The following is a 24948-nucleotide window of genomic DNA, read 5'->3' as shown; positions in this document are numbered from 1 at the left end:
CTTATGCCATACCTGTGTTGTAGAGTAGATGTGAATAGTGGAGGTGTAGGTGGGTAGGTGGAGGGGGGACATTTTAACTGTATAGTAGGCCATTCAACTGATTGGTGGGGGTGTGGTAGTGCAGGTTTGCAGGGTGTTGGGATATGTATGTGAGGCGAACAGGAGGTGTCAGTGGTTGGTGTATGGGTCTGGAGTGTTGGGGGGTGGCGGACTTCGCCAGATGGTGATCCAACTGTGCTTGGGTTTTCCTTTCATGTGTTTTTACATGTGTAGTCTGGGACAGCTGCGGCAATACACCTGGGTTGGGTGTTCCAGATTCTGCCAATATAGTTGTGTGGAGGGTGTCACCTACTTGTGACTGTGGACATTACTATGAATGCAACAGGGATTGATAGGTAAGTGGTGTTATTGGGCCACACAGAAGGGATGATAGTAGGGGAAATGTCCAGGGATGTGCTGGATGGCTGACAGAAAGGTCCACAGCTGGCCATTTCTTCTACAGTAACAGCTATGTATATACCCTGCATTTGGGGGTAGGTCTGGACAATCACAGCCCTGGGTGGGGGTGAGGACAGCAACATAGCTCTCAACCGATCAGAGGAAAACCTCAACAGAATCAGGGACAACTCCGTAAATAATCAGGGACAATCAGGGACATTTTCTAAATATTTGTAGTAGTAACCTGAAACATTTGCAGAATAAGAGAATGTGGATTAATATAGGTTTTCTGATGTGAAACGTCTATAACTCTGAATTACTATCATTATTAATGGCAATTCACCTTTTTTTCAACACTCACCAGTTTTCAGGGGGGTTAAGAGGGACAGACCTAATATCAGAGTCTATATCAGGGACAGCTGAGACGTCTGGACAGCAATAAAACCTTGTGATGCCAATTAGTCCGGCTTACATGCCTACAGTGGGGTGTTGCGACAAAGTGTTTTTTGGTGTAATTTAGTGGGTTTGCAACAACACATCTGGTTATACCGTCCTTTGCCATGTAAACTAGACTTTGCTGCAGTGGGACTTGTACCAGGCGTGGCAGCTCATTAGGCGTCGGCTCTGCCAAATGCACACTATTGCTTACAGCCCTGAGACGGTCCACATAGAACCACTCCAGCCAACACATGCGCAGCTAGGCCCATAATTTCATGCCCATAGTTCCCAAACTGCACATCCTCTTCGGCACTCTTCCTTACTCTGAGTGCAGGTCGGGTCTGGTCACATCAGTACACACTACCCACTCCACACTTCTCGGGACCCATCACGTATGTTGTCTCGCCCCATGGATCATCAGGGTTCCCCTACCTTGTAGACCGAGAACATGTGTGGCCTGCCATTGGACATCTGTATAATGGCTGGAAACCCAAAAATCATACAATTTTTGGGGTGTCCCACAAGGGACATTCATGTCTTTGTTTCAAGATTAGACTTGGTAGGTCTCTCCCACTGGTAGTATCCTGCCGGTAGTCTGGGAAGCAGTGGTGTGTTTACTTATATCGTGTGCTTGTATGTTTCACTGGTCTAGCTGGGAGGGGTTGATGCTACATGTTACACGTTTGTTGATTAGACCCCTCACCCCCATTTGCATGGCCTGTGAACATATGTAATTCTTAACTGCTGTATCATATCCGAGCTATATATATGTGTATATTTACACACACACACACACACATATATATATATATATATATATATATATATATATATATATATATATATATATATATATATATATATATATATATATATATATATATATATATATATATATATATATATATATATATATATATATATATATATATATATATATATATATATATATATATATATATATATATATATATATATATATATATATATATATATATAATCTGTATATGTATGCATATATATATTTGTGTATATATATATATATATATATATATATATATATATATATATATATATATATATACATATATATATATATCTAACAACATATGGATGTATGGGTGTCTGCATATGTATATATCTATATGTGGGTATTGATATATATTCTGTCTATGTATGTATACATTTGTACTACGGACAGGGAAAGGTATATCTCCATGTAGCTATGGGTATATATACACACACACATACCTCTACATACTTACATCTACATCTGGTTATTCCGTTCTTTGCCACATAAAATAGACTGTGCTGCAGTGAGACTCATAGCGGGTGTGGTTGCTTGTTGGGCGGCGCCTCTGCCCAATGAACACTGTTACTTACATCCCTGGGGCTGTCCGTATAGATCCACTCCAGCAAACACCTGCACGCCTAGACCCATAATTACCTACCCATAATTCCCCCACCCGCACCTCCTCTACAGCACTCATCCTTACTCTGGGTGCAGGTCGGGTCTAAACACACCACTACACACTGCCCACTCTCCACTTCACAGGACACATCTCGTACATTGTCTCGACCCTTGGTTCATCAGGCTTTCCCACCCTTGTAGTCCGGGTTTGTACACACCCCCCTTGATAGGTCATTGCACGGGCTTCCTCCTATAACAAGACAATTTTTGAGGTGTCCCGCAAGGGACACTCCTGTCTCTGTTCCAAGATTAGACTTCATGGGTCCTCTGCCCCCCCCCCCCGATATATCCTGCCTGTGGTCTGGGGAGCAGTGGATTATTTACATTGTTTGTGGGGTTGTTTGTATGTTTCCCCTGTCCAGCTGGGGGTGGAGATCATGCTACGTGTTACACTTTTCTTGCTTGGGCCCCTCACCTCCATTGGCATGCCTGTGAACATATGTCATTCTTAGGTGATGTATCTTATCATAGTTATATATCTGTGTATATCTATGCACATAGATATACATATATATATATATATATATATATATATATATATATATATATATATATATATATATATATATATATATATATATATATATATATATATATATATATATATATATATATATATATATATATATATATATATATATATATATATATATATATATATATATATATATATAAGATGTGGATGTATGGGTGTCTGCATATGTATATCTGTATTTGTGGGTATTTATTTATATGTCTATCGTATATGTCTATATAGTTATGGGTATTCATACAAACACATATACCTCTAATTCTTTAGCTACATATCCGGTAATGTTGACTGGTATTACTGGATACTGTGTTTTCTGTGCAGACCGACCAACCTTGTGTGCCACGTATGCTTTGTGATACCTACGACTGCCTCTGTTAGTGTACACAGACTCACACGTGACACCGGCCATTGGATACGGTGTGCTTAAGGCAATTTCAAGCGGTTGTGAGTGGGTTTATGCAGAGGTTAGCACTGTTGACTTCCGGTCACAGTTAGCATCTCCTTTGCTTGATCTGTGTCGGCGGTCCTTCACCCCGCCCAAACGCACTTTCACATGCTTACTATTGCTTACATATGTTTATTACTACTTATCTGTGCTTATGCCTGCTTACTGCTGATTTATTCATTATGGTATTGACTTGTCACATGTGCATTTCATGCAGTACTCCAGTTCACATTTAAATGTTATTTGGTAGGTTATACAGCAATAAAATGTACATAAATGTTCATATACAGATTACACATGGAAAATGGTTTGTGCTGCAGTGTGACTCGATCCGGGAATGCCTCCTCATTAGGTGGATGCTCTGACCACTACGCTATTTCTATGCTGCTTCATTTGCTTTATCTTCCTTGTTATCTTCTTCAGCCTTTTATTCTGTTTTACCCATAGCTAAGCGATGGGCAAACCCGTGCACCTACAGTTAGCTGTACTCGGAGTTTTAAATAACTTACTACAAGGGTTTCTGCGTGTTTTTGTTCAGTGCACGGTTGCTGTTGAACACGTGGGGACTGTTGGTGGGGATATGCGGACACCTATGAGCGGTATCGCTCCTTTATGTACACATTCTTCTGCTCTACTTTGCAGGGGTGTGTTCTTTCTGAGAGCTCTGCTCTCAGACACGCCCGCTGCACTCATTCACACTCCGTATAGCATTAGGTGTTCAGGCAGCGCGCCTTCCTTAATATGCATGGTGCACTGCCGTCCTCCTCTTAAACTGCCGCTTCCGTGCAGGACTAGATTAGTCCTGCACGGAGAATTAGTGAATCCAGGGGATTGTTATTTCTTGATTCATTACCTGTTAAATTGTTGTGGAGTTTAACAATCATACACACACACACACACACACACACACACACACACACACACACACACACACACACACACACACACACACACAAATACACATACATATGTGTTTTATCTTTGCATAGTAGCTTAAAGCTGTAAATTAAGATGTTTTATTCTGTTTCATTTATGATTGCAGAATACTTTGTTTTGGCATACATTAATAAACTGTAACTGTACTTAACTTTTATAAAAATCATCATTTTTTCAAGGAAGCCAGAGCATATCTAGTCATAACCTCTTCGGTTGTCATCTGGCTGCAATAAATAGGAGCATCCATGCAACTTATTAGTTCAAGAAAACCTTTTTAAACAGTACCAGAGGGGAATATGATAAAGATGACACTTTGAGATGAACATCAGTTACAGCTAACATAAACGTTCCCAGTTTGTCTCATTAAATGGCTAATATCTGTACCTTGGCATACTGAATCATATAAAAGCAAAAATATTACTATCCACGGTCACAAAAGTGGCTACACAGCCTTTCAAGAGAATACAGTTATACTAAAACAGTCTTAAGAGCATAATACATTTTGTACTAACATCTGAAATGAGAAAGCAATTGTAAGTGACTATTTTTCTGAGAAAATGTATAGCACACAATGTAGTATCCTGACTCTAACATTCGCTGAGTGCACATGCTGTGCTTTGACAATTTGTTCAGAGGTACAGTAACATACTTGTTTGGAAAATGAACCCACGGTGCAAGAAATCTGACGTAAAAAAATGCAGCTACCTTGGAAGTAGCTACTGGCATCAGCCTTATATGCTTTACACATGGCTCATTCGGTCTTACCTCTATACTTGCATTTCATTATGAAGGGTCAGACAGAATTATCAGTCGTGCTCAGTGTTTACTAGCACAGTCCAGGCTCCTCCATTCATGCAGTAAAAATCTTTGTATTCCAACGGGAGTAATGACTTTTAAAATATAAACAGCTTGCCTATCTCTCAATCCATTTGCACATGTATTTAGATAATTCTGGTGTACAGTAAATATTTCAGTGCGGGAAAACTACCCATGTGTTCTGCAGTGGATGTGAATGCTGCTTCAAGAGCTGCACATCTGTGTTCATTTTCTGTGTGAACTGTCAACAATGATTCATTCAGTATGACAAATAAAAAGCACAAATAGAATTGCAATATATATATATATATATATATATATATATATATATATATACATATGTAACCTTATAACTTCACTTACAGTTTCCACTTTCTTCAGAAAGTAATTACTAGCCTTGAGTTCAGAACAGCAAATACAACCTTTCATATAAACTGCAAAGAAAAAAGTACCATATGATACACAGACAGGTGCTCTTGTTTTAAACACTGGATAGGAAAATAGAAGAAAAACACTGGGCACAGAACAAGAGAACTGATAGCGGACACTGTTACCACATTAGCAAAAGGCTGAACCAGAAGGCATCAAATGAGGAAATGTCTGTACTGGTGCATTCATTCCTTTGAAAAAAAAGTTATTAAGTATAGTTGCAGTTTGTTAATTTATTCCAAATCAATGTATTTCTCATGTCTGAAATGAAAGAGAAAACAAATGTGACCTAGTTTACAGCTGCAAAATAAAAAAATATCTTTGCACCTGATCTCAAAAGTCCAAAACCATGGAAGGGAGTGGGAATTAAGAAAGTAATTTGTAATCACCATGCTATTTAGTTATATGGTTGATAGTTTCATGTATTAAAGAAGGAGAAGTTGTTAAAACAAGTTTTTGATATATTGCAGAGGGTGCTGGGATATCCAAGACTAAATCTGAATACAAGTAGATGTAAGGGATTTGGTGATTCAGTAAGAAATGGAAACATTTTATTATAAATGAAAACATGACTGGTAGAGGTTGCATTTGCAACATTAGGAGTACAGAATTCATAAAAAGAAATTGCTTCAGAAGGTAAGGATACTTGGGTCTTTATTGCTTCAGCAAAAGACATATTCCGCGAATAAGTCTTCATCGATCACCAGCCGCCATTTCGGAAACACCTGCCTAACAACCATCCTGAACAACACAAAGCACTAAATCAAATCCACCCAAGTGGGTGGCTTCACCTTCAACATCCCTCCAACTAGGGTCTACTGTGAGGGAGACCCAGCTATGCAGTATAGTGAACCCTTAGAGAAGAGATGGTGATATAGATTTAATTTTAAATATTCTAATTCTAGTACTGAATTTTTGGACATTAAGATTTAGCTTTTACTACCAATCTATATAGAAAAGAATGTTATAAATGCTCCCTGTTACACTGGACTAGTATGCACCCTAAACACATTTTTCGTAATGTCATTAAGGGCCAGAGCATGTGAATCTCCAGGTTGAATGTTAGTGATGACCAATTTGTCCGGGACTTGGGGAGGCTGAAACAGGCTTTACTTTGTAGAGGATATTGTTCCGATGAGTTAGGGGATGGTTTAACTTTTGGTAAGATCCAAACCTTATTTTTCTTCTTTCACAAATGCGGCTATAGTCAGGTCTGCTGTTAGGAGGAGTGAGGTGATGGTTCTGATGTTTTATAGTAGTAACACAAAAATGATTACAGATGTGATTAAGAAACATTGGTCTGTTTTGTTGACTGATGACAATGTTTGGAGGTTCATTGGTACCAAACCTTGATTCCTTTATAAGAATAGATGCTCATTAAACAGATTGTTATGTTATCCCTTTAAGTATAACTACCATTCTGGTTTGGATGCACATGATCTGGGCACGTTTCCTTGTGGTAGTTATAATTATTGTTCTTTGATTGATAGTACAAATTGTTTTAAGCATCCTGATACAGACACCTTATACTCCTTTAGAGTGACGGCTGACTGTTGCACTACTGATTTGGTCTACCTTACTTATTGTTTTTGTGGATGTTTTTTACATTTACAAGACCAATAGGCCTTTACGATTTAAAATTAGAGAACTTTATATTATATATATAAAGGTAGTTCATGCAGTGCTCTTGCCAAGCATGTAGCTAGTGAAGGTAATAACCATTATTTTAGATTTTTGCTAGTGGATAGGTTGTTTAAGAAGGAATAGTTAGGTGATTTTGAGAAGGACTGAATCCTGTGAGTTACGATGGATTATTCTATTATGGACATGTACCATTGCAACCTGTTCTGAAGTCACAGAAGGTCATTAGATAAGGCCTTAAGATTGTATATGTTATTGAATGATTTTCTTTTATGTTACAGGTTCTATTTTTATACATTATCTATACACCTTTAAGTTTGGTTTGGTTTTGGAGTTGTGATGAATGTGAGTTGCTGACTGGATGTTAAGGGACATTGTGACATGTTTTTATGAATGGACCAGGTTGTAGTTTTTGATTGGCTATGTTATTCACTGTTTTGTATTTAAAAGTTCATTACTTAATTGTATTTTCATTGGTCTGAAGAAGCGTTTGTTAAAACGCGAAAGTGCTTACCTTTTTTGTGTTTTATTAAAGTGAGCTGAATTTTACATATATTCTTTAGTCTGTTTTTTGCTGCCTGGCCATATGTTTGGTGACCACCTTATTGTATTTTTTATACACTCATTTTGTTTTCAGACATCAAAATTTCCTCAGTGGTCTTTATGTTTCTGTATACAGGCCAGCTTGTTTACTTTCACTTTGAAGCTCACCAAATCTGAGCATATCCTAGCAGCTCTGACCAGTTGCCCCTTGAAAATGTTTTTTAATCTGCCATGGGTGGCAACTGTTGATTTCTAAATATCTATTTGAGAATGTTGGTTTCATGAAAATGGTGGATCCAAAATATTCCTTGTCCAAATCTTTGTAAGTGTGCCATTGAGATAATTAATTTTGTGGTCAGAGTGTGTAGGGGTGAATTTGAGAAAAGTTGTGTTAATATCAGTACAAAAGTGTTCTCTAAATTTCCCCTTGGACTTTCCAGAGAATAAATATGTCATCCAAAAAACAGAGGTGAAGAAACCATTTGTCATTGTACTCAGAGTTAAAGACAAATGTACATTCCCAGGTATATATAACGAGGTTAGCATACATGGGAACGCAACCTGTATCCATGGCTACTCCTCTTAATTGTCTGAAAAACTCCCCCTCAAAGGTAATAAAATTATTATGAAGTATGGTATTTATAACTTCCATAATAAAGGTTATAATTGTATTATCCAGACTGGTTAGTTACAGAATAACTGCATTAAAATATTCCAGACCTTCCTTGTGGGGTATTGAGGTAAAAAGATCAATCACATCTGTCAGAAAAGAAAAACAAATGTTTTGTTGAAAATACTCATGTTTAACTTGAGTAGGGAAGTCCCATGAGTCTCAGAATATGTTTAACTGGGCACATGGAATTTTTCAAACCAGGACACCGCCCATGTGCTGAATGTCATATCCTTTCCCAAACATGTTAGAGAGTTAGTATCATAGAAGTACAGTGTGTTCTCTATCCTGGCAGCAGGCAATTTATCTTTACTTTTCCATGTCCATGGGGGGGGGGGGGGGAGTAAAGATCAAATTACCTCAACTTTTGATTGGTCTATAAGGATATGATTCAATTGGCTGAGACTACTGAAATAATCCTATCCCCTGCTACAGATGATTCAGCAAGTACCAAGTCATTTTCCCAATTAGCTCCTAATAAGGTGGGTTGATTGGTTAAGTCATTAATACTTATAGCCCCTGAGCTAGTAGGAGACGTCTCAAGGAGACTGAAAAAATGCTACAGTTAAACCCAAGAGATCATTTCTTGGTGGGAAGCATACAAGTTGGAGTTGCAGAGTTTATGTACAGCAGCAAAATCAAAGTTCTTCAATTAGATGAAGACACTAATAAGTGGGAAAAGAAAGAGTATGTAACATTTACTTAGCTTGTAAGACCAATCAGTTTAAATGAATATGGGAAGCTCACGTGCATCTCAATGCTTTACAAATATGCGCAGTACAACTGCAGCATGAATGAATTGAAACCTATGCCTGTGTACTGGGGACTGTAGAGAATACGGACAGCACACAATGAGAGAACTAAAAGCACAAGTTTATTCCACAATTCGAGCCAAATGAACGTAAGCGCTTTCGGCAGGTTCAAATAACCCGCCTTCTTCAGACAACCGCGAATTTAGAAAAATTCATCTTATACAATCATATTAAAAATCTTTAACCTATCAAGATAAAGTGCATTATACAATTAAGAGAAACCATGACAACCTTAAAAGACTACAGACTAATAAAATTGGATTATTAGTCTGTAGTCTTTTAAGGTTGTCATGGTTTCTCTTAATTGTATAATGCACTTTATCTTGATAGGTTAAAGATTTTTAATATGATTGTATAAGATGAATTTTTCTAAATTCGCGGTTGTCTGAAGAAGGCGGGTTATTTGAACTGCCAGCTTACGTTCATTTGGCTCGAATTGTGGAATAAACTTGTGCTTTTAGTTCTCTCATTGTGTGCTGTCCGTATTCTCTACAGTTTTAGTTTGGTTTTTGGTTCCTGTGTACTGGGGAGCAAACTGGGAAGATCTTTAGTTTTCATGGCCAGACAAAGGAAAATTAGGAGCCTTATTATAGTTGTTAGAGTTGTCCCATCCTCTCCTCCATTGATCATTCCAAAGGATATTAATCAGGCTTTTGATAAGATATATCAGAATTGATCAGAATCTATTTAAAGAGTCAGGGACTTCCCTTAATCAATTCAAGATATATAAATAATTAAGACTCTGGAGCAGGCTCTACACAACTTTGTACAGAACTCCTGTCTACAATGTCTGTTTAATGCTCAGGTGGGAGGATTTGATTAGCTCATCAGCCTAGATGGAGATGTCTGAGCAATTCAAGCATCGCCAGCATGTAAAACATCAGGGCTCAACAGCCTGAATGGCTAGTTATGTGAAATTGCTGGAACCTGTGTTTTGAGAGACTGCCTTACAGACTATCTGCAAATATACAGAGCTGAGTATATATTTTTTTAGATTATAGAGTTTGTTAATTGTTGCTTAGATCTCTGTTGAAACTGTTGTCTCACTGTTCTTAGAGACTGATCTGCCAATATACAGAGCTGAGTATATATTTTTTGGTTTTAAAGTTTGTACTGTTAGTTGTTGCTTAGATCTCTGTTGAAACTGTTTTGTCCCACTCCCCCCTCCCTATTTTTGGTTTGTAGTTTAAATTTGGTGACTTTTGCAGTTGCCCGCCCCACTGTAGATTTGATTTGGGATACTCCCCTAGTCCCATCTCTTTACCACATTCTACCTTATAAACTCTTTCTGCGGATTCCGGCGTGTAGCTCGCGAGACATTTGCCTGCGAGCTACATCGCCGAAACCAAACGGCTGCATCAGCACTTTGCCGTAGAGCAAAGTGACTGAAAAGCATAGCCGCTGCAACTATAATCTAAGAACGGGCAGCTGCAGCCGTACGGGCTGTGTAACGCATTCCTTCGTCTTGTGCAAGGAATGCATTTATTTAATTATTTATTTATTGTGTTGCCAGTCTGACAACACAATAAATAAATAATTAAATAAATGCATTCCTTGCACGAGAAGAAGGAATGCATTACACAGTTACGGCTGCAGCTGCCCGTCCATAGATTATAGTTGCAGCGGCTATGCTTTTCAGTCACTTTGCACTACGGCAAAGTGCTGATGCAGCCGTTTGGTTTCGGCGATGTAGCTCGCAGGCAAATGTCTCGCGAGCTACACGCCGGAATCCTCTTTCTGCACTTGCTTTTAGTCCTTTTTAATTTGATTGCATTTTTTAAACTGTGTTTGGTCTAATATTGCTACATACTCAAGTGTGCTAGCTTGCACTGTATGTGAATTGTTTTTACTACTCTTTTTGCTACTTTTCTGTAAAAAAAAAAAAAAAAACTGTAAGCCTGTTTCCTACCTTTCCTGTAACTAGTGTTCCAGATATAGATTTGCTGTATCCAGGACTGTATGTAAGCTTCTGAGCCCCCCAAGCCTTTCAGTGTTGGAGGTAAGCCTTCTAGCTTATCAGTGGGAATGGTAAGCACTAGGTAACCTGTCTACCACATAAGGAGTGATTCTAGCCCAGAAATTGTAGTTATTGGCCATCTGGGCAATCTTCCATCTCTCTCAACTTTCTGATTTAAAAGCCTGCATTTGCACTTGTTTCTGTCCTGTAACTCTTCTAGTGCAGATACATATTCTTAGTTTTAGCACTTAAATTTGCTTATTCATGCTCAGCACTTGTTCAGAACTTCTAAGCACTAAATAAGCTACTAATTACTATAGCACTCAATCTTCCTCATTATCTAGAGGAAAACAGTTTTTGTACTTACTTTTCTCACTGGCTTAGAGAAAAACAGCTCTTGTACTCACTTTCCTCACTTATCTAGAGGAAAACAGTTTTTTATTCAGGCATGTTCAAGGGTCAGCTCCCAGTGCTCCCTCCTGTCTATCTGATGAATCTGGGCATCTTGAGGCAATGTAGAAACTGCCTCATGTACACAGACAACCCTCTCCTCCTACCACCCAACACTACAACCTGTGAGAGATGCACTTATCTAGCCAAACTTGAGGTAAAGCTCTCTCCAACCAAGACTGAACTTGACAGTCATGAGGAGAAGGTAAACATTTGCACCACACCACACTCATTACATAGTCTCACTAAATCTACACCACCAAAATCCACACATAGTAACACAAAAACATTAATGGAGGCTCTCAATAATAATCTGTCTAAGCAACAGAGACCTCCAAAGCAGAAACACAAGCAACTTCCATCCCCCAACACAACCCAAATGACACATAGCCCACAGACTCAGTGTGCCACTCAACCACAGCCAATAAGGCAAAACAACGTACCCAACACACTAGTCATAGTTGACTCTATAGTCAGGCACACTGATGTCCCACTCACCAGGCTAAACAAGGAGAAGGTTACTGTCAGCTGCCTGTCGGGTGCCAGGATCCACTACATAACCCACGCACTCAGGTCACTCCACAATAAGTACAAATATGACTCTGTCATTGTCCATGTTGGTGTGAATGACCTGAGACATACCTCCTTGGACTACATGAAAAGAGACATGGAAGAGCTCTCCGATCTTGTAGCCCAGGCAGGTATCACCCTAGCCCTGAGTAGCATTCTGCCATTGCCCAGAATGATACCGCAGTACAAGGACAAAATGATTGACTTCAACAATTGGCTAAGCTTCTGGTGTCATTCTAAGGGGATCCAGTATCTGTCTGCTTGGGATGACATGGTCGACAGACCATGATGCTTTGCCACAGATAGACTGCACCTGTCACCCCTGGGATTCCGTATACTGGCTAAGGCTCTTGCTGCCCTTATAGTGCCTTTTTTAGGCAGGGTTCAAATAACAAATTCACCACCATAACAGGAACAGGCAAGCAAAAACTGAGGGTAATGCTACTCAATGCTAGAAGTCTAAATCTCAAAATATACTCACTCGAGGCACTCCTTAAAATAGAGAACATCGATTTCTGTGCAGTGACTGAGACGTGGTTCAAGGCTCCAGAGAGCACCCCTGCACTACCAGGCTATAACTCATACCACACTTTTCAGCCATGTAACCTGGACCGAAACACCAAAGGCGGAGGTGTGTCCATATTCATTAAGGATATCCACAACTCCAGGCTAGTTGCTCAGCATAATGCATCCGAGGTTATCCAAGTGCAACTAACTCTGGGCAAAACTGCAGTTCAAATTGTAGCTTGCTATAGATCCCCCACCATGCCCCAGGATTCCCACTCCTCTTTTCTTGATGTACTGGAAAATATTAGAGTTCAACCAAACACCCTAATAATGGGAAACTTCAACTACCCCACCATTAACTGGGAAAACTACTCGTGTACCAACTCCTTAGCTCAATGCTTCCTGGAATTCATAAACTCCAATGCCCTAGATCAACTTATCCACACCCCCACCAGGGGCAACAATATCTTAGACCTAGTCATTACCAACATGAGTGACCGATGTTCCACACCTGAAGTCAACTCCTCGTTGGTCTGATCTGACCATAAGCTAATCTCCCTTGATATCCACATCCCGCCCCCACCCCCCATTAAGGAAACCACAGTAAAAAATTTCTCCAAAGCCAACTTCATGCTTCTTAAGACAGAAGTGGTGAACTTCATGACACCCATGCAGATGGACAATACAGTTACAACTGCTGAATTTTACACAAATGCACTCTATAAGCACTTACACGAGTGCATGGATCGTGCTATCCCAAAAAGAACCAAGATGCTATCCTCCAAAAATTGAAGCCAATCTGGCGGTCCCCTGCCATAAACAAACTGTACAACAGAAGAAAGAAACTGTTGCAAAAAAGAGTAAAATCCCATGAGTGGAGGAGCTCCCAGTTAGAAGCTAAGATCACTTATAAGATCCTCCAAAGCTAGCTACGAAAACAAAATTGCCACTATTTCTAAGGACAGCCACAAAGCATTCTATAGCTATGTCAAGAATATCAGTGGCAACACCCAGATCTGCTCTGAGTTACAGCACAAAGGCATGAAAAATACAGAACCAACTGATATTGCCAACATCCTGGCAGATAGGTTCAGTGCTAACTTTACCCCCCTCTCACCCCCTAAAGGGCCCATATCTATACAAGAAGAATGCAGAGTCCCTGTAATCACAACTTTGCAGGTAAAAGCTGCACTCTCTAAAGCCAAAAACACAGCATCCATGGGACCGGACAACATCCCAGGCTGCGTTTTACATGCACTTCAGAACGAACTGGCTCCCCACTTAAGTACCATGTTCAATAATAGCCTTGCATCAAGCTTTGTGCCCACTGAATGGCGCACGGCAACAGTTATCCCACTCCACAAATGGGGAGCCACCACTGATCCGGGAACTATCAGCCTATTAGCCTGATGAGCCTAGTCTACAAGGCCATGGAACGTATCATCATGGAACTCATAAACAAAGACATCGATAACCTCCAAACTCTGGAATCCACCCAGTTCGGGTTTGTGCAAGGTAGATCATGCCTCCTGAACCTGATCGACTTCTTTGAGGCAGTCGCCAAAGCCGTAGATGAGGGTAAGGTGGTTCACACAGCCTATCTTGACCTTGCCAAGGCTTTCGACACCAGCCCCCATTCTGGAATTATAGCTAAACTCACTAAACTATGTATAAATCCCTACATCACAAGATGGGTTGCCAACTGGTTCACTGACAGAACCCACACTGTAAAAGTTGCAGACTCCAAATCTGACCTCAAAGCAGTGACAAGTGGAGTACCATAGGGTTCCATCCTGGGACCTCTCCTGTTTGGTATCTACTTCTCTGAAGTACAGGCTAACACAGAAGGCCTCTGGCTAATGAAGGTTGCAGATGACTGCAAACTAGGAGTCATAGTCAAGTCCCCAAATGATGTGGACATCCTACAGAAGGGCCTCACTGAGATAGATGCCTGGTGTCAGAGCCATGGCCTCAAGCTCAATGCCAAAAAGTGCAGTGTCATCCACTTTGGTAAAAAATCTGTACCCATGAACTACCACATAGGCAGCAATCTACTTAACACCGAATGCGTGATAAGAGACCTTGGGACCCAGGTGGACAGTAGCCTCTCCTTTGACAGTCACATCACCACAGTAGTCAGGAAGTCCTTCTACATGGCACACCTCATCATAAAAGGGTTCTCATCCAGGAAAAAAGAGGTCATTGTTCCCCTCTACTCGACACGAATTAGCCCCATTATAGAGTACAATGCCCCTTTTGGAATGTACCTCACAAGACATCTGCAGCAGCTGGAAAGGCCACAAAAGTACCTCACAAAGAGAATTACTGGCCTCAAACAAATGCCCTACACTGATCGCCTCAAAAAACTCCATCTTTACTCCGTAGCATATCGCCTACTTCGAGGTGATCTCTGGCTAACATATAAAGCTATGTCAAACCCAGAGCTGTTGGACATGCTACACCTAAAGAAATCCCAATCCCCTCGAGCTACATGCTCTAGGGACCTAAACCTTGTCACCACAATAAACAGGACATGCTGGAGGGATAGATTCCTGTCCCAGAGAATTCCCATACTCTGGAACAGGCTACCCACCTATGTCAAGCAAAGTTCTTCATTAGCACTCTTCAAGAAAAATCTTGATGAGTGGATGGGAAATAGGAAATACACCCCGGGAAATCACTTCTGTGTCTCTGCTCGACAGTGGCACAGGAAAATAACTTTCTTGGGTAGCGTAAGCCAGAGAACCTTGTTGGCTAGGCTTACATAGACCCTTGGGTCGATAGCCTAGTACCTACCTATGAACCTATGTATCCAACCACCTCCCCCAACTTGAAGCTCCTTATCAGACATTTTTGTACATCAGTTATACCAGTGCTTCATCCAGGATATCTATTATTATAGTAGCAGTGAAGACTGGAATGAACTCCTAGATTGTTCAGAATTACTGCCCCAGCTTTCTCATGAATGCATATGCTGTATGTTTGCATATATACTGATCAACTTGGGAATCTTCCACCCTCCATTCTTATGCCAATCCAACAGAATTAGTCTAGTGGTGGTCATCAAGTACAGCTCACATATACATTTTCCGAGGATAGATGCAAGGGTTGGGCAAGGTCAGTGAGACAGCCATTTCCTTCAATATCACCTCTGGAAAAGCTTTCAATTTGTTCTGTTGGTTCTATCAGTGGCTTGTGATGGAAGAATTTAGCTTTCCCACTACCTTCATGAGAGCTGTATGAAGCCTGTACTCATCTAAACTTCCCAGTGTACTGACCAGTTCTACCTTATTCAGCCACTTACAGTGTTAGGTGCACTAGACAGGGATGCCCTATATCACCTACTTCTGCTTACTGTGGAACCTTTCTAAAGGCTACTGAACTCATTAGGGGGAGTTTCTTCTTTGGGCTTTATTATTCGCTGATGAGTGGGCTCTTCTTTCCCAAACCTCAAAGAGGGATACAGAGACACTGACAGAATTTGCTTTATTTTAAGTTTAAACAGAGAAAAAAATCTTGATATATGCATGATGCAAACAAAGCCACCATAGTATATAACACATCTGGGGTAGCTCTCCTCTAGGCTTACGTTTCAAAACCACCTAAATTCTTAGACATATCCTTCCACATCAATCCCTTAGTAATGCTGATTGTTAACTTAAACATTTTCTAGTCTAAAGTGCACCTTTGGTTGTACAGGTCTATATTATATATTCAAAGTTTCAAAACTTCGAACCTCATATGTTCGACAGCATATGAGCAAAGTTTGAAACATCGAAAATATAATAATAGTTAAAAAAAAACTTACCTCAACACTCTGGGCAGAGGGGCAAGCCCCCTTGCACTCCTCACCTGGGGGGCTGTGCCACCCACACCCCCTTACTTAAATATACCAACTCAGAGATCGCACTTCAGTGCAGAAAAGGGAAATTGTCCCATTCTGCGCCGTACAGAGCCGTTGCTTTTCACCTTCAAACTTTTTAATGTTCAAACATATGATGTTGACTATATGACATTTGAACTTTATAATGTTCAAATAATTACTAGGGACCCGGTTGTACAAAGATTCAACTTCCTATGTAGACAGGAAAGCAGTGGTTAAAATGTAAGTTTCCTGTCTGCTGCTATTTATGTTTAGGCATATTGTTCTGCCATCCTCTTGTCAATTTTTTGAGGATTATCATTCTGGTCTCCCAATTCATTTGGACAAAGTATAGGAAAAAAGTTAGAACTTTCATTTTTCATGTATTTCCACAGAACGTTTGTCTATGGATTCTGGACTGGGATAAATACTCCAGTGCTTTATTTATTTGTTTGTTTGTTTGTTTGTTTATTTATCTATTTATTTTTACTCAGGTTAGACACTGATCCAGACAGATCAATTTCAGACTTAGCCTGGAAGCTTGTACAATGGCACGGACGTTTAACTGTAATCTCTGAAACCCTCACATTTGGGCAATCCTTGACACATGAGTAATGCTTTCTTCCTCTGCTTCCATAAAGATGCTACACATAAAGTTTTAAATAAAAAGGAACTGTACAGTTTTTGTGCCTAAAATGAAGTATTGGCTACTGGTGTGTGGTGCCATAATCTATGGGAAGAAAAAATGACGATGAGGGAGAAAGACTGGGGGGAACAAGGGGTTTTTACATCCGTAAAATGCCATATAAATTATACTGGGAAAAAGGTATTTGCCTCCCACAAATCGATGGAAATATCTCCAGCTGATATATGTTGTCTTGCATTTACATTTCAAGTAGAGAATCTCAGGATCTTTCTGTCCTTTCATTCCCTATCATAGGTACTCATCAGTGAGGATAAAAGCTGGCTGGGGCCATCATAAAAGCAGTCATTACCTTTGCTGGTGTCTCTGCATTGGTGGTGAACAGATTATGGGCCCTAACTCCTCCAGTGTATGCAGACAAGCAACCTGTGTCACAGTGAGAATCATAATGTCTTCCTCATGTGATTACATTCTTTATATGCCCACAATGATGGCTGTGATGACCTAGTGCCCACCATAAGCCATTATTTTTCATTGTCACAAATCCTCCATTGAATTGTAGCTTTGTACAGTCCTAATCTGCCCACTCTACCTAACAGGCACTCACATTTTCCCCAGTCCAGCTCTAACACATGCCCAATCAAACTTGGCCTGCCTGGGCTGCAGTTATGGTATTATCTTTCTATACCAATGGAGCTTGTTATGTAAGGAATGGATTAAAAATTGTGTCATGCTTGGGTGTTGGTTACACTACAACCACTATACTAACATAATGTTTAGAAGTACAGGTCCCTTACAACAGATAACTGTGTCTTACATTGGATCACCCATTTTTGAAAAGCAGGAGGCACAACTTTAACTTCTGGAGAATACAACTATCTGTTATTACAGTCTATGTCACACCCTCCTGGAAGTTGCTGGAGGTCCTGTGTACCACGTACTTTTGAAGATGTCTTCTCTGCTATAGCAAACTGTTAACATGATGTCTGCTAGAATACCTTTGCTTCTGGATATCATTGTGGTAGAGAAGCCTATCATTATCTTACACAAGCATCTTTTTTATATAAAGGGGAACAGAAACTGGTTGAACTTTTATGAAGAAACCAGTGACAGCTTTGCTTGATTAGAAAGATCAGAACATTTTCTATCCTAAATAATGAAAGCACTAAGTTCCTTCAGCTATACAGAGAAAACAAAACCCTTCTCACCGTTCACTGACTCATATCAGCTCCTAAGTGGTAATCTCTACCTGACCTTCCAGGCTATTAAGGATCCTGTCCTGCTAAACCTCCTCTACCACAGACATGGGTAATACTAAAAGCACTCATTCCAATGACCTCAATCATTATTGCAACATAAACAAGACCTCTTGGAGAGAGAGGTTCCTCAGGCAGAATTACCTACTGATAAAACAAGATACACTTACATATCAAGCAATGTAACACATTGGTCTCCTTTAATTTCCACCCAGGCAATTAGATGGATCCTCACAAATTTCTTCTTGGGGTAAGCGATATATCCCTCTTTTAGGATGGTGGTATGACTAGCTTCTGTTTGGCTCTGTTTGGTCACACAGGTTACCTGAACCAGTGATGAACCCAAATACCTTTCTTTTAAGACTAATTCATATCAAAACCTAACTTGTTTAGTTTATAATTTTCTTTAGTATTTTTCCTCACTTTTCACTCACTGTATTTCATTATGGAATAATAGCTTGAATACACGTTAAAAACTGTGGTTTGTTCCCTAATTGGCAGTGATGAATGAGAGACATTTAAAAACATTTCACTCTCCATTGTCACGGCTGCAGACCAGGGATACAACAGCACAATATGCTAAAGCATGGGTCTAGCTCAGCTCTCACTTTAACTGAAGCACTTCTGCATCACTGTTGAGGGCAGAAACAGTGTGTGGTTGTGGCAGCAGATTTGCCTATACCCCCAGGGAACTCCACTGCCAGCAGTTTTTCGTACTGTGCAAAAGTATTTTTTTTAACCAGTGCTGATGTGCTGTTTAGCTGTGGTAGATGAGCAACACATCTGCAGGGAAGGGAAACTGATTCAGTCTCAAGTACTACCCAGACTATAGAAAAGTGGTTTGGACCCTGTAAGTTACCTTATTAAGAAAAGTTAGCACACAGATGGACTAGTTTGTGAATAGCATGCAATCTGTGTGTGTGTGTGTGGGTGGTGGGGGGGGGGGGTAATTATCATTTGTAATCTGTACATGGAGTACTACAGCTATGCAATGGGATAAGACTGCACACAGTCTCATCCAATTGTATATCTTTTTCTAGGAATCATATAGGGCATTGGTACTCCATTATACAGCATACCAGCCCTACTACATGACACACACTGTTTATGAATAGCACTTTATATCACTTATTATGTCTGGCAATGCCTGGGGATATCACAATATGCATCTTTGAGGCTAGGAACTGTATACATTGTTTGTTTTTTTCAGTTTGCTTAAAACCTTACTGATTCTAGGTTGTGGGTGTAATTTATGCTATGCTGTTTTAACAGGATGCAATACAAAGCAACATCTTCTTGTCCTGATTGTACACTGAAACTTCCTACAAGGTGATACGCGGTGATCTGGCTTGTACATCTTATAGATGGAAGCTGCCTGAGACTGAAGCAAACAAGGCAGGAATCAGGCTGTAGGCTGAAAGTAGAGCTTTGCTACAAAGAGCCATGAGCACATTGCTGTATGGAGCACAGATAGAGACTGGAGTTGTTCTGCCAGAAGGCCCAGCTGAAAACTGCTTTGATATCTCTAGGATCCAAAGTGAAATATTTGTGAAACAGACCTGATTAGGAAATTCTAGATATACTATAATTGTTTTGATGAAGTCAACTTGGATTGATGAAAGCGCTTAACAATTTGTGTTTAATAAAACTGTGTGGAGTCCAGAAACCCTGGTGGGGCATTTATTGGTTTATTTGTTCTTTTTGCACCATTGCACCACTTTTTTGGATATCACAGTAAAAGCTGGAAACAGTTGCTAATGAGAAACTTCATCTATCCAGCTTAACTTGCTACCATGACCTAGACAAGAATAAATTATTTTGAAAAATGCATAGATGGTATTTTGGCACAGATATGTCCGTTATGTCAATGTCAGTTGCTCAGCAGACAACATCCTCTGCTTTAGTGCTAAGAGGGTTAGAAAGCCATCAATTCTTTTCCCATCTCAGATGCTCAGATGAGGTTTACAGAACTAAAGCTAAAGTGCAGCATATGGGCAGAGGTTGCTACTCTCCTCTGGCAGTCCTTTAGACAAAATATTAAATTAAGATTCCATCTGTCTGAGATGTTGGCAGTTCCAACAAACTTAAAAGACTAGGATATGATTTTAATAAACTCTAGTTGTATTTGCAAAGAAAATATAATACTGCAATGAAATGAAAATAAAAACAACTCATAGGAAGATGCTGTGACTGAAAGAACTATAAACTACTGATAATTATGCCTCAATATTCTTATGTAAAATATCCAGAATCCACTACACATGATATAAAATACATTGTCACTTTTCCATCCAAATATGCCTGAAACATATTATAGCAATATACTTATATTCTGCAAAGTCTTATTGCTTTCTCATAATATTCATAACATATACTTTCCATAGATACTCCAGATATAACTCATGTCCTAACTAGTCCTCAGCTGCTTTCGAAGTCCTAATTCTTTTCACATTCTAAACACATCTTATATCTTGTTGACACTTAAAACCTTCCCCATTATACAATCTTTCTTTACCATTTTACATTTTATTTACATTTAATATTTATAGTTACTTTTAGATTTTATATTTATTTCCACATTTGGCAAATGCCTCAATCTCCATTAAATATATTTGAGTTTATGAAATGTTTTTCTCCCCACATAATGCTCTTTTAAGGATTTCTACATGACTTCAAGCTATGATTCCCAGACAAATTCAAAATACTTTTAACAAACTATTTTCTTGTATATGTTTTTTTTTTCTCATAAAAAACTCCCTAGGTTGGGATTCGTGTAGATGTGCTGCATTTCTGAACAAGGTTTGTGCAACTTGACAAACCTGTGAGTCAATGTGAGTAGTAATTACATATCCAAAGCAAAACGGGCAACACATTCATGTTGATAGCTACACCCTGAAGCATACAAGTGAACAGCGAGTATCCAAGCAGATATATGTGTAGTGAAATATGTACATAGAAGTACAACACAGATCTCATACAGCAGCCATGTGCTACCCTATAAGGCCCTCTATGGAAAGACAATATGACTTCATAGATGACTGCATCTCAAAGTAAAGAAGCACATTTGTAGGCTGTGTTGCATATCCTGCAGTGTCATGCAAAGTGGTGCATTACAGTGTATAGCCATACAGTATTTGCTGTGGACACCTGTCAGATGCAGAAAAGCAGAGAAAAGGGGTGTATGGGGAACAGAAAAAACAGGAAGGCAACAAGCAAATGGATGCACCAAAGGTTAGCTTATAAAAGGGTGCAAAATGGGGTGGTGGCATCGCCTTTTATGAGAACAGAGATCCATTTTTGTTTTTTGTAGAAATAAGGGAAGAAGGAGAGTGGAAAAGGAAAAGAAGGGGTAGGTAAGGGGGTAGAAGAGTGTGCAGGGGTAGAGAGACACACATAGAACAGTACAAAAGGTGCAGATGTGACCGTACCTGGATAGTGAGACCTAGCATGAACACACACAGACAAATAGAATGAATTCATGTGGTAATGGAGAGGATTGGACAAAACACAGAGGACTGAGTGTGAGCAGGCCCAGAGCATGGGGGCATTACAGAGATAATCCATAATACTCCAACCTTTCCCATTAATCTCCCAAGAAATTGCTTTATGTTCTCACATAGTGTTGCTCAATTTTTGTTTTAAGTGTCAGTCATTGCAGGAAAGACAATAACTCTCAGATATTCATCCGTTCCTTCCAAGTAAGGGGCACCTTACTCTACATTTTCTTTACTGACTATCCTTATAATCAATGATTTTTTGTGATGATATTTTAGTCCTACATCCCACCTGCATTTATCAAATAGATCCAAAATTTGTGGTAACATGCAGTTCAGATTTTTCATAATGTCATGCAATTATTAACAAACAGATCTATGCTGTTCCTCTTACTCCTTACTCCCCAACTTTAAGATCAAGTCATTATTCTAGCTGGTAATTCATCCACACCGACACAAATAAATGAGATTGGGGGCACCTTTACTATTTGCATATGTCCAGTTTGACTAAATCTGTCATTTCTCCATTGAATTTAATCCATACTCTTGGTTCCCCATACAATGCTACAACTCCTGCCACTCTACTACTACCTCTACTACCCACAGTAAGTTTCTAAACAGAAAATCTTAACTTGCTGTCCTTTAGACCTTTTTTACCCACCCACCCTTTTCACACCATTTAAAAGCAGTTATTGATGACCTTTAAATGATTTAACCTGACGAAGCATGTTTGTTCCTTACCTCTAGCAAACAGCTTGGCTTCAACATTACAGAAAGATACGGGCCTGTAACTTACAGTCTCCTCACTTTCTCCACTTCCTTTAAATAAGACAGACATTTCTGCTTCATTCTTCAGCTGTAGCAAAAAGCCTTTTTTTCAATATTATCTCAAAGACTATATCCGAGGTCATTCCAATTTCCAAATTCTTTCTTTGCCATCTTATAAAAAATAATCAGGGAGGCAATCCATTTCCCCATGCATTCATTCTTTTCAAATGTCAGTCATCATTCAAAACTTTCTAATCAGTAACTTTCATGTTTAACGTCTCCCTATGCTCATCAGTTACCATGCACCCCTGCCAAATTAGCAAGCACTATGCCTGTCTAGGCTTAGTTCAATATAATTCTGAATATGGCTTCCAAAACCCCCAACCTAATTTCGTCATCTGTACTTATGATATTTCTTTCCCTATTTTGAGTATAAGAAATCCACACCTGCTTCTTTTTTTTCTTTTTAACTACCATACTGATGTGCTAGCATCTACCTCATCCTTATTCCACTGGATTGTACCCTACTATCCACTGCTACATTCACTTCAACCTCCTTTACTTGCATTAAATCATCTTCAATATTCTGAAACTGTCTCCTTAACTTCAAGTTCCCCTGTGTATTCTACCTTGTAATCCTCCTTTTTTCCAGTTCCAGTTTGTGTCATTCCTAGCTTTCTTAATTCTGCCCCTGTGTCTCAATAATTCCACTCTCCATGCTGTTTTAATTCCATCACATAGTTGTATATCCATCTCATACTACCCATTTGTTTTTATACCAATAACATTAAAAGTGTAGATAGGGCAGGGTGAATGAAGCAGCCACCTTGAGTGCACGGCATCAAGCAACACAATTAGCAGATACTGATCAGGTGGTAATTCAGTATCTACATTCAGTTTCAGAATACTGGTACTACATTTGAGGTCAGAGTTGAAATGCTAGCATATAATAGTGGCATTCAAAATAAATGTCAATACAGCTTTGCAGGCAGAGTATGCAGCAAGCCTCTTGTTATATTTGTATCAAATGGTTTGCTACAACTTAGAAAGAATAAACTTTTATTTACTTTTCAACTTGGAGTGAGAACTTTTCTTTTCTCAATTGTAGGTGTGAGACATGAAGTCTTTTTTTTAACGGTGTGGGGGTGTCAGATCTAGGAGCTACACAGAATGCCACAATAGCTAGCCTAGTCTAGCGACAGCTCTGGTTTAACCTGCTTTGGTTCTTTGCACTTTCTAAATTCCAACTCTGTACTGCCTCCTTTATGTTTCCCCAGTTTCACTCCACTACCACAGCATGATCTGATTTTCACCTTTGTAATATCCATGCACCTTTTTCTTCACATTACCTTTCCTCATGCATCACAATTCTGTCTTATCTACTTGCCTGTCTGACCCCATCTCTACTAAATGCAAACTTCTTTGCCATCCTCTTTCTCTGCAAATCTATCACTTCCAGCTTTTCCATATTTTCATTCAGACAACTGATTCTTTGAGTTAAACTCAACATTAGCAAGCAATCTATTATTTATGCCAAACATCTCCCCCTCAAACCAGTCTGTCACCTTTTTTCATAACCTTAATAGCTATCTTTTCAGAAGATTCTGTCATCAATATTATCATGTTAGGGCAATAATATGACACTACCACTATTTCTATCTGTCTGCTATAGCCACCACCTACTTCCCTCCCCCTTTAAGCATTTATACCAAGTCCAACCAATATTCCCCTTAGTTAAAACAACTTCCTGTCTTTCCCTTCCGTTTTCCGCCCACCTATATCCTTTACTCTGCAATTTTCCTATTTCTCTGTCATTTTTAATTCCTGTAAGCACACTATGTCTATTTTCTCTCTATCTTAAACTCTCCTCCTTTTGAACAGATTATTTATTCCTTCAATATTCTGTACTGCAATTCATAGCCTCCCTTTTACCCTCGAGACCTAATCCCCACTTCCCTGGATCTCAAATAAGGGAGACCTTTGGAATATAACCCTGATATGTCTACTCTCTCCCTAGTGGGATCAGGTCACTGTCAACTCCCAGATCCAGCAGCATACTTGGAGATCCTGTGAGCTATTGCATTAACAACAAACTATAACAGTTCCTCTGTATATATACAGTATTTTTTGTTACATTTAGTATGAAATTGTCCGGTCATTGACGCCATAATTGTAGGCAGTCATGTAATTAATATTGAAATGCCTGAACTTATATCTTCTAACCATACTTCTCAACTGTCCAGATTTTCACAGAATGTCTAGATTTCTGC

The sequence above is a fragment of the Protopterus annectens genome, chromosome 7.part1 (genome assembly GCF_019279795.1).
Source record: "Protopterus annectens isolate FY-2018-M chromosome 7.part1, PAN1.0, whole genome shotgun sequence".
Lineage (NCBI taxonomy): Eukaryota > Metazoa > Chordata > Ceratodontiformes > Protopteridae > Protopterus > Protopterus annectens.
The sequence above is the reverse complement of the archived record's forward strand: the minus strand, read 5'-3'. Positions refer to the sequence as shown.